Source organism: Cornus florida, unplaced genomic scaffold (genome assembly GCF_030987335.1).
Source record: "Cornus florida cultivar Cherokee Brave unplaced genomic scaffold, ASM3098733v1 CherokeeBrave_3.0.0_Hap2_Chr09, whole genome shotgun sequence".
Lineage (NCBI taxonomy): Eukaryota > Viridiplantae > Streptophyta > Magnoliopsida > Cornales > Cornaceae > Cornus > Cornus florida.
In genome coordinates, this window is record NW_026775579.1 from 70,582,392 (window position 1) to 70,596,705 (window position 14,314).

Consider the following 14,314-nt stretch of genomic DNA (forward strand, 5'->3'; position numbering starts at 1 on the left):
CTTCTTAGAGTCTTGTTTTCTGTTTTCGCTTCCATATTCGGATCCGTTATCGGATCATCCTTATGGTTCATCACAGGACACGCTGGCCTAAAAACCAGGGTCGTCACATGATAAATAGTAGGGCTGATTACGGATCAAATGGTTTGGTTTGGGGATAAAGTTCAATCCAATCTTGTTCTCACGGATTGGTGAAATTTGAAACCGAACCGATCTGTAGGGACCTTCAATCCGAACAAAACCGATCCGTGAAATAACGGATCGGATCGGTTCGGTTTTCACGGATTGGGCTTTTCAAACAACCCAATATGATTACACTGTATGGCCTATTAAAGTATCAAATTAATAATTAAAAACCTGTAATGACTAATGACTTTGGTGACCTATAGGGTTAACTTAAAGTCTTAAAATAATGAATAAAAAAATAGAAATAAAGTAGGCAAAAAAGTATAAAACCCCCCTCAAGTATTAGGAATCAGCATTTTACCCCCCTGAACTACAAAATCGAGCAAGTCAATCCTTCAACTATCAGAAATGATCAGTTTGACCCCTTGGCAGTCCTTTTCGGCAAGAGATGGAGCGCGTGAGTTTACTTTCTAATATAATACCATAACTACCCTTGCAATATGACCGTTGTAGCACTGTCTGTAAATTGAGTCCAAATTTTCTTCTTCCTTCTCCAACTGCAACTGCTCCCCTCTCCAAGCGCAGAAAAAAAAACTTTATCAAAGTTAAAGAAGTTAAGGTCAGATGGTGTATAATATATATATATGTGTGTGTTGTGTATTTCTGTACTTTATATATATTTATATTATCATGTATAATCTATACGTATATATATGTATTTATGTACTTTATATATATATATATATATATATATATATATATATATATATATATATATATTATCAAGAAGAATAACAAGTTGGACACCGGATCAACCCGTTCTCATTGCACTCCAGGCATCTCTTCAACTGGTTTTCGTCTTCATCGTAAACCTTTCTGCTTCCACTACAATTCGAGCACATAATGAACCTAGCATCCCCACAGCCCTTGCAGACAAACCTAAGTTCTTGAATCGGAAGCCCACTAAGAATTTTGGTCAATTCACCAACCTCATGAAGCTGTTTGATCACATCAGCACCTCTAATGTACTTCCCTCGGACGAACACTTATGGCAAAGTCACATTCTTTTTGCCCAGAACACTCTGCAAGTCTTTCCTATAAGCTGAATCCATGGAAATGTCGCAGTCGTCGACGAAAACCCTAAATCCCTTCAATATCATCCTTACAGCACAGCAATCCTCGTGCGTCCTCCGAATTCCCCTCAAACTGGTGAAATATACGACAATTCGATCTTCAGTACCCGGCAATCGAATTAGAGGGTTGGTCGTGAACGAAGAAACCCTAGAATCGGATTCGATCAATTTGGTGGGTTTCAATTTGGCAGGCGATTGTAATTGCGATTGCGATTCATCTAGAACTGATGTTGGGGATTTGGTGGATTCGAATATGCTGCAGAGTTTTTTCACCTTTCCCTTGATTGAATTCCCAGCAAAGAAGATCGATCCCTATAATTGCTTGAGGGTATTGATGGTATTTCATAATTTTAATTTTATTTGTTTTTTTTTTTTTAAATGTTAATTATAATGGGCATTTTTGTACAATATACAATGCCGGTACCGGAAATGAGCCGGAAAGGACAGCCAGGGGGTGAAACTGATCATTTCTGATAGTTGAAGGATTGACTTGCTCGATTTTGTAGTTCAGATGGGTAAAATGCTGATTCCTAATACTTGAGGGGGGTTTTATGCTTTTTTGCCAATAAAGTAAGTATATGTAGTATAATATATACTATATATATATATATATATATATATACTATATATATATATATATATAATTAAGGTAACAGATCGGATCGGTTTTTTCAAGGTCCAATCCGTTAATTAAACCGTGATTAGCGAATTGCTATTTTTTCTAAACCATCACCGAACCGAATCACACTGATCGAATTTGTTCGGATTGAATTATTTGCTCACCCCTAATAAGTAGGTTGGCGCATCAAACACAAATATCCGTTAAAAAAAAAAAAAAAAATCTTATAAAAAAAAAATCAAACACAAATACATGATTTCAATCAAAACACTGACTTTCCATCAATATGTACAATATTTTTTTAGCTATATATAGAATCAAAATTCTATTTTTTTTTCCCCTCTCCTCCGCAAACAAACAATCAAAGAGTAACGTCAATGTTTGTGTGTTTTTTTTTTTAAGAGTATTGCCAATGTTAAGCCATATGCCAGCAAACAAAAGCAAGCTTTCCCTTTCAATTAACCATGACACTCTCGCAAAAGCTAAAAAGTAAAAAAGTGATGAGGTGAGTGAGAAAAATACACACCAAATAAAAAAATAAATCAATTGGAAAACATGGCATGTCGCTATCATGCGCCAGAGGCACTATCCACATCTCTTTTATCCTTGCTAAAGGTATCATTCTTACTAAAATTCACTCGCAGACCCAAATCTTTAACTTTTACTCTGCAATTCCTCGGCGATCACTCGTCCCACCCACTCTGTCTTATAAAGCTTTCGATTTTCGACGCTATATCTCTACATCCAGTCGAAGCTTTTTCTTTTTTCGTTTCCTCAGCCTCGACTCAACTCGATCGGAGATGACGGAGTCGCCGGTCCGACGAGTTGTCGCCGACGACTGATTCGCCGGAGGATTTTCTCTCAGATCTGTGAGTCATCTCTTTCTGGTACTGTATAGATGTCACTTCGGAATAGGAATAATTTAGGAGAATAATAGTAGGTGTTAATCAAGTCATGAAGTTAGTGAAAAGTTAGGGTATTGTGAAGTGGTGCTATATAGCATGTTTTTTTTTTTTTTTTTTTTCAGGTGTGTGCTTCGAAGTAGTGAGATCTTTGACTTCATATTGGTTCAGAGATGATTTACTTGCTTTCTTATATGTTCACCTTGATGTATTTATGGAACTGTTGATTTGATTTGATTTTTTTAATTTTTAGTTTCAATTAATTATTTATTTATTTTGTGGATAAGTTCATGTAGAAAATTTGTATGATTCTCTTACTGCTGTTGCTTTTTTTTTTTTCAATGAACAATGTGTGTATATGTTTGTGTCTGTGCTTAGATCTTTTTTTCTTTCTCCGAATTCTACAGTTGGTTTTTCTTTTTAATTGTAATTTTTAAAATTTATGTTAAATCCTTTTTTGTTTTTTTGTTTTTTTGGGTACATTTCTTGTGATTTTGTTTGATTGAGTCTAGTCACTATGCAGTGTGAAAATTGCGTTGGAAGATAACTAAAACTCGCATGTTTCGATGGTCAATTGTTGGTCGTAAATGTCAAAGCATTGATTACTATGACTCCTGTATTTTTACCTTGCATGTTTCAATGGTCAATTGTTGGTCCTAAATGTCAAAGCATTGATGACTACTATTTCTGTATTTTGACCTTTTCTTTTGGCACGTTTGTAACTTAGTGTGTATATATTGTATGTATGTATGTGTTTTTACAGCATTATAAGGTGCTGGGACAAGTTATTCAACTTTATATTAAGTTTTTGTCATATTATATTTTATACCATAATTATTGCTTATTTCCTGATTATGGAATTGTATCTACACAATGTATTGGATTGGGGTACTTTTTCCTCTTGCTACCTGTATCTACAATGAATTTAACACTTGCCCTGCATTTAATTTTAGAGAGATTGAAGAAAAGGAAAATTCTTGAGGATTCAAATAAGAAGAAACCATTTTGAAAGATTTTTCTTGACTTTCCTGATTTTTTCTGAGAACAAAGTGGTGTTTTAGAAAACACTTTCTGGGAAATGGGGGTCAAACTGTATTGTGACTGAAAATATTTGCAAGTATTTCACCTTCATTTCATTTCAGTTTTGCTGATTTTTTTTGTCATGTCTGACTGAGATACGGGTGGGTAAATGACAGGTGGCTTCGGTTGTTTGAGGTGAAGAAAGCTATACATTAATGGTTTTATGGTGTCCCAATGAGCAGAACTGATGTTATTGGCAGTGGAAGGAGGAGGATTCTTCTCTTCTTCAGCTTCTGGGTATAGCAAAGGCCTGACCCTTCTTCTCTTGGGTCAGAAGAACGAAGAAAAACCCATGAGAGTTTCGCCGTGGAATCAATACCAGTTGGTGGACCAAGAATCAGATCCTGACCTCCAGCTGGCTTCTGGGAAGAACCGGCTTGTCCGCGGCTGTGCTTCCTTCGTTTGCTTTGGTCGCCCTGCCGAAGGACTTGAGAGCCCATCTCATCTGAAAGTGGGCCCTACCCAACAACAGGATGTCTTGCCAGGACCTCCTGTTTCTGACAAGGGCAAGGATCATATTCATACTTGTGATCTTGTAGACAATGACGGTAACACGAGAAAGATCACTCTTAAGAGTAGCTTGAAGAAGCCAACACATGGCATTCCTGTTTCTGCTGGGATTGGCGATGAGCCTGAGGTATTGTGTGAGAAGGATAGTGATATCCCTGGTCATACCGAAAGGAGGAAAGTGCAGTGGAGGGATGCATCTGGGGAAGAGCTTGCTGAGGTCCAGGAATTTGAGCTCAGGTACGATAACATCATTTTTTTTCCCTTTTAAATTCATGGATGGTATCTTGGGGTTCTGTTATGATGTTCTCATTCATCTGCATGCGTGTGTATATATTCATGTGAGTGCAGAATAGGATCAATTTTTTTCCGCATATGTTAACGTGTGTATATGCATGTGAATGCAGCATAGGATCAAATAGTTTTTGCAGCATAGGATCAAAAAGTTTTGGCTTCTCACATGTATGAGAAGCATAAATGAGATTATAAAGATTAGAGAATTCGATATGATATCTCAAGTTCTTGCTGTTTCAAACATAGAAAAACTTGTCTAGGCTGGCGTGTTCAATATGAGAACTCATTGCGGAAATGATCTTGATGCAAAACTGATTCAAAATTTTTTTTTTTCCCCTCTTCTTTTGATGGGTAAATAAATTCAGTGAAAAGCATTGAGGTGGTGCAACCTATGTATGTGCGACCTTTTCATGGAAATACATTCATGACAAACTGACCGTGCACCACTTAACCCTTTGCTATCTCTTACATCTTGGAAGCTAAAATGATCAATTTCATCTTTTTGTATGTCTTGCACATTCTGTGTGCTTGGACATTAGTATTTATAAAGATGATCGACATTGGACACTATATCTAAAATGGTCTGTTGTAATCTGTCTAATGAGTGTGAGGCATTCTTCAAATGCACTAGAATTGCAAAGTTAAAATAACAATGGTGAAGAAATTTCTGTGCTTAGAATTATACTAGATAATCAGATATTGTGTATACACGGCATGGTTCAAGAAAACACCTTAAGGCACATTTCAAGGTACTAGAAATGTGCTAGGCGTGGGCCTATGGGAAGCCCAAAACATTAGACTTCCTGAACTCATAGAACACATAGATTGTACCAATAGTTCACTATAAATATTAAACATTCATCCTTCTTAAAATGTAAGAAACAAGTAACCTACACTTAGCTATTTCTAAAGAAAAACTACATAATATAGTGGCATATTGTTCTGAAGATTTTTTTTCCCCTGAAAGTTCAAGGAAACGTACGCAAACCCACAATATTATTTCTAACAGTCTTGAACACTCAACTCCGTCCCTCCCATTTAGAGGGGATGAGAGATCGGCCCATTAGTAGCCTAAGATTAAAGAAACTAATGGAACAAAAACTTATCACTAAGACAGACATTTTCTTTTGGAACTGACACTCCGAATCCTTGAACCAAGAGTGTCATTGGAAGAGATGCTTCTTCACATTCCAATTCAAACCCAAAACTACCATTTCCAACCATTTGGAGCCCCTCTCTCATCCTCTTTCTGCAGCCCCAACGTTCTGATTTTGAGCTGAAGCTGAGTGGCAGCAGCCAAAAACTTCACATTCTGAGCTGGACTCAATATCTCCATCACCCTCTCCGCTGGCCTCGTCCTCAACAAATCTGCCCTCTCCATCACCACTTCCATAGCTGCCCTCAGCCTCTCCACCTCCTCCACCTCCTCCATCTCTCCATCCCTCCGTCCCCCTCTCGCCGCCTGCCTCGCCAACTCAAACATTGGTTTTGCTGCCACTCTCATCTGAATTTCCACCAACTCTTCCTCCAGATTCCTCTCTTCCTGCCTCATCTCGTCCATCAACTGGTTCATCCTTAGACTCTGAACCCAGCTCAACTCACTACCCACCGAGCTCTCCACTACCCGGAAAGCCAGACCGGGCTTAAACCCGGAAATTCACAAGAATGTCCTCTTGAATGGAGTGAGCCAAGGTGGAGAGAAGATGCGGAAAACATTCCGGTTAGCTTCTCTGGACTTTTCTTGATAGTACTGTTGGTAATTAGACAACACTCGTGAAGTGAGGTCTCTGAGATACTCATCACTAGACTCATGCAAGTTTTGCTGAGCCGTGATGAGTTCGTCAAAGTTGTGTTCTTGACGAACCAACCAGCCTTCAAGAAAGGACTCGAAATTGTTGGTTGTCACTGCTCTACTGCTTCCTGGCATAATCAAAGCCTTGAATGCATGAGAGGTCACACATATATGATATATATAGTCTGATCACGATTTCAATTACTATATTTTTAGTTTGCTTAATGGGGAAGTATTGAAAATGATTGGAGGAGTAAAAGGTGACATTGGATTTACGGTTGGGAAGTGTATGGACAGAATGGCGTCATGGCCTTAAAGCAGTGCCAACCCGCGGGGAAGCCGTGGGCGGTGGCAGTGATCAGAGATTTTTTAGAGGTAGAGGGATGAATAGCCAAGTTACCGACCAAACACGTAGTGCTAACTGAGAGAGAGCCAAGTCACCCAACAGACATGTACGTATTACGTACTAATTAAGAAATTGAAAGAGAGACATTTGTTCGGTTGTTTTTGTCATTATGCAAGAGACTCAAGAATCATGTGACGTTTTATAGACATTGGGAATATAAAAGAAGTGTCTATTGTTGCAAGGAAAATGATACTCTAAAAGAAAACAACACCCGAAGCGGTTGTGTAGATAATATGCAGCATATTCTCGACAGCACATGGAAGAAAAAAAAGTAAAATTTATAAAAATCAAGACTCAAGAATCATGTGACGTTTTATAGACATTGGGAATATAAAAGAAGTGTCTATTGTTGCAAGGAAAATGATACTCTAAAAGAAAACAACACCCGAAGCGGTTGTGTAGATAATATGCAGCATATTCTCGACGGCATATGGAAGAAAAAAAAGTAAAATTTATAAAAATCAAGACTTAGTGATAATTTTTCCAATAATATGCATGTAATAAGTTTCTTGTTGGTCTTACAGTTTATACATGTGTGTTAAAAGAAGTAAAATAAATTTGTATAGGAAGGTGATAAATGCACTACACTTTTGTATAAATGCACGTTAGTTTCTAATGTGAAATGATAGTATTATTGTATGGGAAGGTGATAAATGCACTCCACTTTTGTGTAAATGCACGTAATTTTTTTAATGTGAAATGAGATTATTATCCTTGATTCAATTCATGAGAATCAAGTAACAAATAAAATGTGCATTTATAAAACAAATTGGAGCGCATTTATCATTCCATTTTTATATCGTATTCCATACCATATTACCATTGTAACATGTAAATAATTGTGGAGGATAAGAGGAAGTTTATTGGGTGGAGGAGACATCTTGGCTTGCAGTTCGGCCGAAAATCAAGTAAGCTGCACACTGTGCACAGTGTTCTTGCGAAGATTACTATTCCGCTTCAATGTCTTTTTACTTATAAAAAAAAAAAAATACTATTCGGCAAAAATAAATTTTTTATTTTATTACATGAGCCATATCCTCAGAATTGGTTGAATGTATATTATTAAAGCACTTTGTACTTCTTGACTACCTTTTCTTCGATAAAATCTCTCTCTCTCTCTCTCTCTCTCTCTGTGAAAAAATAAAAGTAATTATCATTAAAATGCCATTTTATTATTAATTACACTGTGTAATTACATTAAATAATAATTATATATTATTCTTTAATTTCTTGTTATATTTATCTTACCTAAAAATCATATATTATTCATTAATTTTTTCTCAAATTTGCCTTACAGAAAAAATTAATGACTATATATATAAATATATTTTGTTTTGGCAAAAAACACTCACAATACTCTTGATGAGACTTGAACCCTCTACCTTTTGCTTTGAAATGAGAGGATATATTGCTAGGTTATAGGCCTTGATAAATTAATGACTATATTTATTGAATCCAAAAAATTAATGACTATATTTATTGAATCCAAAAATCATCATCTCGCTCTTGCCTTTCTTCAGTGCCACCTTTTCTTTTACTAGGATGGGGTTGGGGTGTGTAATAGCCTTTTTAAAAAAATACTGATCTCTTGTATAAAATTGGATAATAACGGTTAGTTTCCCAAATAGAACGGGAATTTGAATGTGAAAATTATCTTCTATATATAAAATAAAGTTACAAATATACTCACTCTGTCCCAAAAAGAAAGTTACAAATGATAGATGAGTCACAGTTTCCCAAAAGAGACTTTCTTTTTGGGACAGAGGGAGTAATAAATTGGAGGAAATTCTATCAATTGGAGTGGGAATAGTCAATTATAACAATAAAGGAATGTAAACCAACTATCGCGGTATAACAGTGAGTCACAATTCCCCAAAAGAGACTTTCTTTTTGGGATAGAGGGAGTAATAAATTGGAGGAAATTCTATCAATTGGAGTGGGAATAGTCAATTATAACAATAAAGGAATGTAAACCAACTATCGTGGTATAACATTTTCAAACCTAATATGCGCAACACATGGAAGAGTATATATATATATATATAGCAATGTAGATGTAATAAAGTGATAGGGATAGAGAGAGTTGGAGAGACACTTGCCAATCACATAAATGATTATGAGAATAAGATGGTCAGCAACAATGTTTTTGGGGAGAGAAGAGTGTAAGTCATCAAAGAAAGATTGAAATGGATTTAGATGAAGTTGTATAATTAAATAAAGAAACTGTATCTTCTTGTATTAGGTACGCGTTCCCCTTTTGAACGATTTTCTAATATACTTTTTACTTATCAAAAAAAAAAATAAAGAAACTGTGATTTAATTAAAAAAATAATGTTACACAAAAAAGACAAAGAAGAAATGGTTCTTGCCCTTCAATGTGAATCCATCCAAAGAAGATCAAGATAGGTGTCCATTTGTTTCCTATGTCCGTGGAAAAACAATCACACGCGAATAAAAACCTAATATATATACAGAGCAATTAATAATCACGTGCAAGAATTGCTTTCTCTCAACATGCTAAAAAGAAATCATCTCTGACATTTTAGTCATCACATCCTCATATGCCATCTTGGGTCGTTTAAGCATAGAAACATCTATGATTGCATCAACTGCAGCACGAAATCGTAGGTAACTCATCCCTGTTTTCAAACCCTTGGACTCTTCATCTTACAACTTTCTTCAGTGGAGAAGTAATCATTAAAGCTAGAAGTTTGTTGGTCCATTCTGATTGTGTAACTCTGTTCATTTCTCCCTCAAACAAGAGGAATTCTGTAATGGAGTTGTTAATGCATGTATGGGCATGTTATTTCTTCTTCTGTAATGGAATAAATCTAACTAACAAAAGGAAACAATGCGTCACTTGGGAAGAAGTTTGTGTCCTTCAACGAAAGGAGACAATGTGCCGCTTGGAAGTTTGTGTCCTTTAAAAAACTGGAAATGGTATCATTAAATAAGAATATTATTAATATGGGTAATTAAATTAAAAAGGTACCAACTCTCTATTATAATTAATAAAAAATAATATAAAGTTATTGAAATTGTGTGTGTGTGTGTGTGTGTGTGTGTGTATATACACTCTTTACCCAGGGAAAAAAAAGAAATTGTATATAAAGAATAAATAATGCATACACTTGTAATAGTAGTATAGATATGAAAATTTTGAGGCACGTGCCTCGTGCCTTGAGCTTTGCCCTATGCGTTATAGACTTGCCATTTAGCAGGGACTGTTGCCTCAGATTTGGAAGTTAGAAAAAAAAAAAAATCATTTAATCCTTCAATTATTATTATTTGACGCATTGTGAGTTTCTTTACATTTCCTTTTTCCAGTCTATAGGTAATGTTTTACTTTTCTGTAATGAATGAACCCCTGAAATATCTGCACCAACAATACTCATCAAAAAAAAATTATCTGCACCAATGATCCTTGTGTGACCTTATAACTGTACTACTATTTTGCATCAAACTTGGAATTAATTTGAAGAGTTGTGGTATCAGAGTGTCTCAAAAGACAAATTTAACCGTACAACTTGTTTAGTAATCTTTTATGACATTTAATCTATTGGAACTTCTCTTAAAGTCTTGTACTTTTCTCTCCTAAGCTTATTGATTCTTTCTTTGAACAATATTTTACAGAGAGGGAAAAAAAGTGGCAGTTCATTATGTATAAAGTAATAACATCTGTGAAGGTTCACAGTTAGTTGGCTTAGAGTGGGGGTATTTTTGTGTGTTTGAGAGAGAGATAGCCCACCTAATCATGTTACATATCTATTCCAGTTGAAAATGGATCAAAATTGGTCCTGTCTCTTGTGTTTTTTTGTCTTGAAAATTGAAATAAAGGTCATCACCTATTTATAGGAGTATATATGAAAAATAAGCTCTAGTTGGGCTGAGATTAGGCTCTTCGGGTTGGAGGTCGGGCTATTCCTTGCATTGAGCTTAGGTTTATCCTTCAACCTGCCTGAGTTATTCTATATCATAGATTAACGATCAAAGTTCTGAGTATCAGGAAAGGACGAGGAGGAGGATGGGAGGTGTAGGAGAGTCGGATCACTTGGGCAGGTGATGGTGTTATGCCTTTCGTGGTAAATATAAAAAGAACGGAACTATCATACAAAAGGGTGGAGTTAATGATTTTAAATTTGAAGCATTTTTGGACAGGCCTTTCAGATTTTATTATTATTATTATTATTATTTTTTTTTTGGGGGGGGGGGGGGGGGGGGGGGGGGGTGGTTTAATATAGTTGTTTTCCCTCCTTCCTTTACCCTCTGTCTATACATTTTCTGTACATGGGTTGTGTTCCTTTGGAGTTTTTTAGTGGATTTCTTGTACAGTTAAAAAGTAATTATCATAAGGAATAAAGTATATAGGTCTTTCACACATTTGATGCTTTTCTTAATAAAGGGGAAAAGAATAAATGGGCTTATAATGTCCCTTTTTGCTATGTGCTAAAATCTTGTGCTTCTCTCCAATCCACTTCAGTTTTGAACTGAAGTTTTTATGCCTAAAGAGGTATATTTTGTCTTATAGAAACAAAGAATAAATGGGGCTTATCATGACCCTTTTTAGCTATGTGCTAAAATCATACTTCTCTCCAATCCACTTCACGTTTGAACTGAGTTTTTATGCTTGAAGTGGTAAATTTTGTATTCTATCAACTTCGTTCCTTCTCTGTTTTTTCCTCACTAGAATATTAAGGTAAATGGATTAATTTTTTGAATGTTTCTCTTCTATTTTCTTCGTGTAACATCACGGTGTGTAATATCTCAAAAAAAATCTTCAAGGATTTTTGTCTCCAAACATGTGGATGCTCTTCCTATGTAAAACCAATAATCTTACTGGTGTCAAGGATATTTCTGTTTAAGCTCTAATAATATGTTTTGCAAATCAACAGCCCAAAACGTCTTTATTCGGTAATTATGAATTTATCCGTTGAAACTATAATATGAATTATATTGTTATCTGAAAACTTTTCATTGTGCTCAATTTATTTCGGTCACAGTTCTATACTTTTCGCTTTGACATTGTTAGTAATTTATTTTAACCTTGCATTCTAGCACTTATTTGACATTCTTATTTATGGAAGGTTCTGTCATTCATTTGCATTTTAACAATCACTAATATTTTCCTATTTTGAAACTCACACCCCCTATTTTTTATATATATTATGTTCTTAAGCTAGTCTTTTAGGTCTTTATTGATATATATTTTTTTTTAGTCAAACATAGATTTCACCTGATCATTATTTTTTAGAACATACATATTATTATTATCAAGTATACATACATATATTTTTTCTAATCTGTTTATCCCATTGAACTAAAATTCTAGACAGAAGATGCTAAGATCAACTGAAATACCTTTTTAGCATTGTCCTCCTTTCTTTTCTTTCAACATGGATAGAATCACAAAAAGACAGTAATCACTAATTTAAAACCAAGAACGACTCTTACAAAAAATGTAAAAGAAATTAAGTTGCTCAAAGTTGTGGCATCTGACAAGATACAAGTCCATAATTTATTACCAATTGGTGCTTAGTCATTTTGTCTAGAACTAATTGAATATAAAAAATGCAGTGGATTACCTAGTTTCCAGTGAACACTTGAGACGGAATTGTGGTTTCAAGCAGAACCTTGAACTTGGAAATCCTTCAAGACAAAACTGAACTCTCAAGAAACTCAACTTTTTATTCAAGAGAGTAGTTTAAATATAAACTAAAAAGAAAATGCATTCTAGTTGTGAAATATCCATAAGGAAATTATATTATGATAAAATAACTTCTATTCTATTTGTTCAAAGCTTGTGGAAAATAAATTATGCGAACCTCTCTAGATGAGTGTTTTTGCACTTTCTCGCACCAAACCTTTTTTCTTCCCCATTCATGTGTCATGGGGACAAATCCCCTAACCTTCCATGCCATCGCAAGGGGTGTGGTTTTTTCTGTTAGTTTGATCTGTTCTTGTTTGATTTTGTTGAATAGAGCTTCCAAAGGGGTTTCTTCTTTCGCATTTATTATTTTTCATCTGTAACCCCACTCACGAGAGCTGGGGTGTATCTTGGAAATAGCGTGGGGAGGTTCTTCTGGCGTATTGTGAAGAATCTTATTTTGGATCAGCATTCTAAGTGAAATCTATGTGTCATCCACTCTTTAACTGTACTCTAAAAATGGTATAGAAAGGAATTTTGATGAAAATTTAACATACTCATCAAGACAATGGAATATCACTTGCAAAATTTCTCTTTTGTTAAACTATAAGCTATTAATATATATATATACGGTAGTGATTTCTTGCTCCCCGGGGAGCAAGAAAATTCATCCGCTCCTATTAATATTGTTTTGATGTTTCCTTCCATGAATTATACCACATTTTAAATATTCACGTCTAACGTGTTTATTCTGTACATGAAATGGCAGTGACTCTACATCGGACGACGAATTTGACAACGGGAATGAAAGGAGCTGCTCCTGCAAAGTAATGTAGTTTGTGCTTTTAGTGGAACATTATGTGGGCTGAATGGAGCATCATCCGGTAAGTGGCCACTGACAAAGCTTTAGATCATTTGTTGTTCTGCTGCTGAAGTTTGGATGAAAGGAAATTTAAAACTTATATGAAATGCCGCCTTCTTTGCAAGCATTTCTATATCGGGCTTGCTCACTTCATCATCAGATCGATCAGTTGTGTCTATATTCCATAGCATGAGATTTAAATTTTGTTGCGTTGGGTTTTACTTATTTTTCTTTGATTATTTATGTTCTTAGACGACTACATTTTCCATTGTTTCATAACATGTAATATTGTTTGATCACATGTAATATGTTATTTTGCTTTTCTATTTTGTCATTCAACATATTCCCTGTTTTTTATTTTTGTTTTTTGTGTTCATCTGAGACTCGTTATTTACAAGCTTCTACATTTTAGCTTTTGTGGAACCTAGGTGTTTTTCATCAACAATATAGTGTGAATTTTTTTACGTAGAACTGATTACCATGCCTAATTAACAAAGCATCAGATGAGTGTTTGGCTTAAACATCTCTGTTTTGGTGAATTGTTTTGCTAATTAAATGATTGTAAGGCTCCGTTTGTTTTGACGTAAAAAAGACAATTTCGAATCTGCTTTGTCTAAGAACTAGGAAGCTATGAGTAATGCAACAACTATGAATCTCATGGAGAGTTCGATCCTGGCTAGAATGAACGTTGACATGCAAGTCAGGCTGGAAGTAGTGTTGGGAAGTGGTGTTGACAATAGAGGTCGGGTGAGTAACGCGTAAGAACCTTCACTTGGAGGGGAACAACAGTTGGAAACGACTACCAATGTGTTTGGCGAAGGTCTCGGGAGGTTGAGGTTTGGTCCATCGTGGGAGACATGTAAACTTTTTTTTTTGTTTTTTTTTTTTTGATAAGTAGAGACATGTAAAATATAAGTTGTCGATTTTTGTAAGGTTTTAATATATATATTTT

General features: G+C 35.3%; 2 pseudogenes; one reads left to right on the forward strand and one right to left on the reverse strand.

The window, feature by feature from the left end:
- Positions 1-905: 905 nt before the first annotated feature.
- On the reverse strand, positions 906-2,497 carry LOC132272806 (uncharacterized protein At5g39865-like; annotated as a pseudogene).
- Positions 2,498-13,696, forward strand: LOC132274299 (uncharacterized; annotated as a pseudogene).
- The last annotated feature ends 618 nt before the right edge of the window (positions 13,697-14,314 follow it).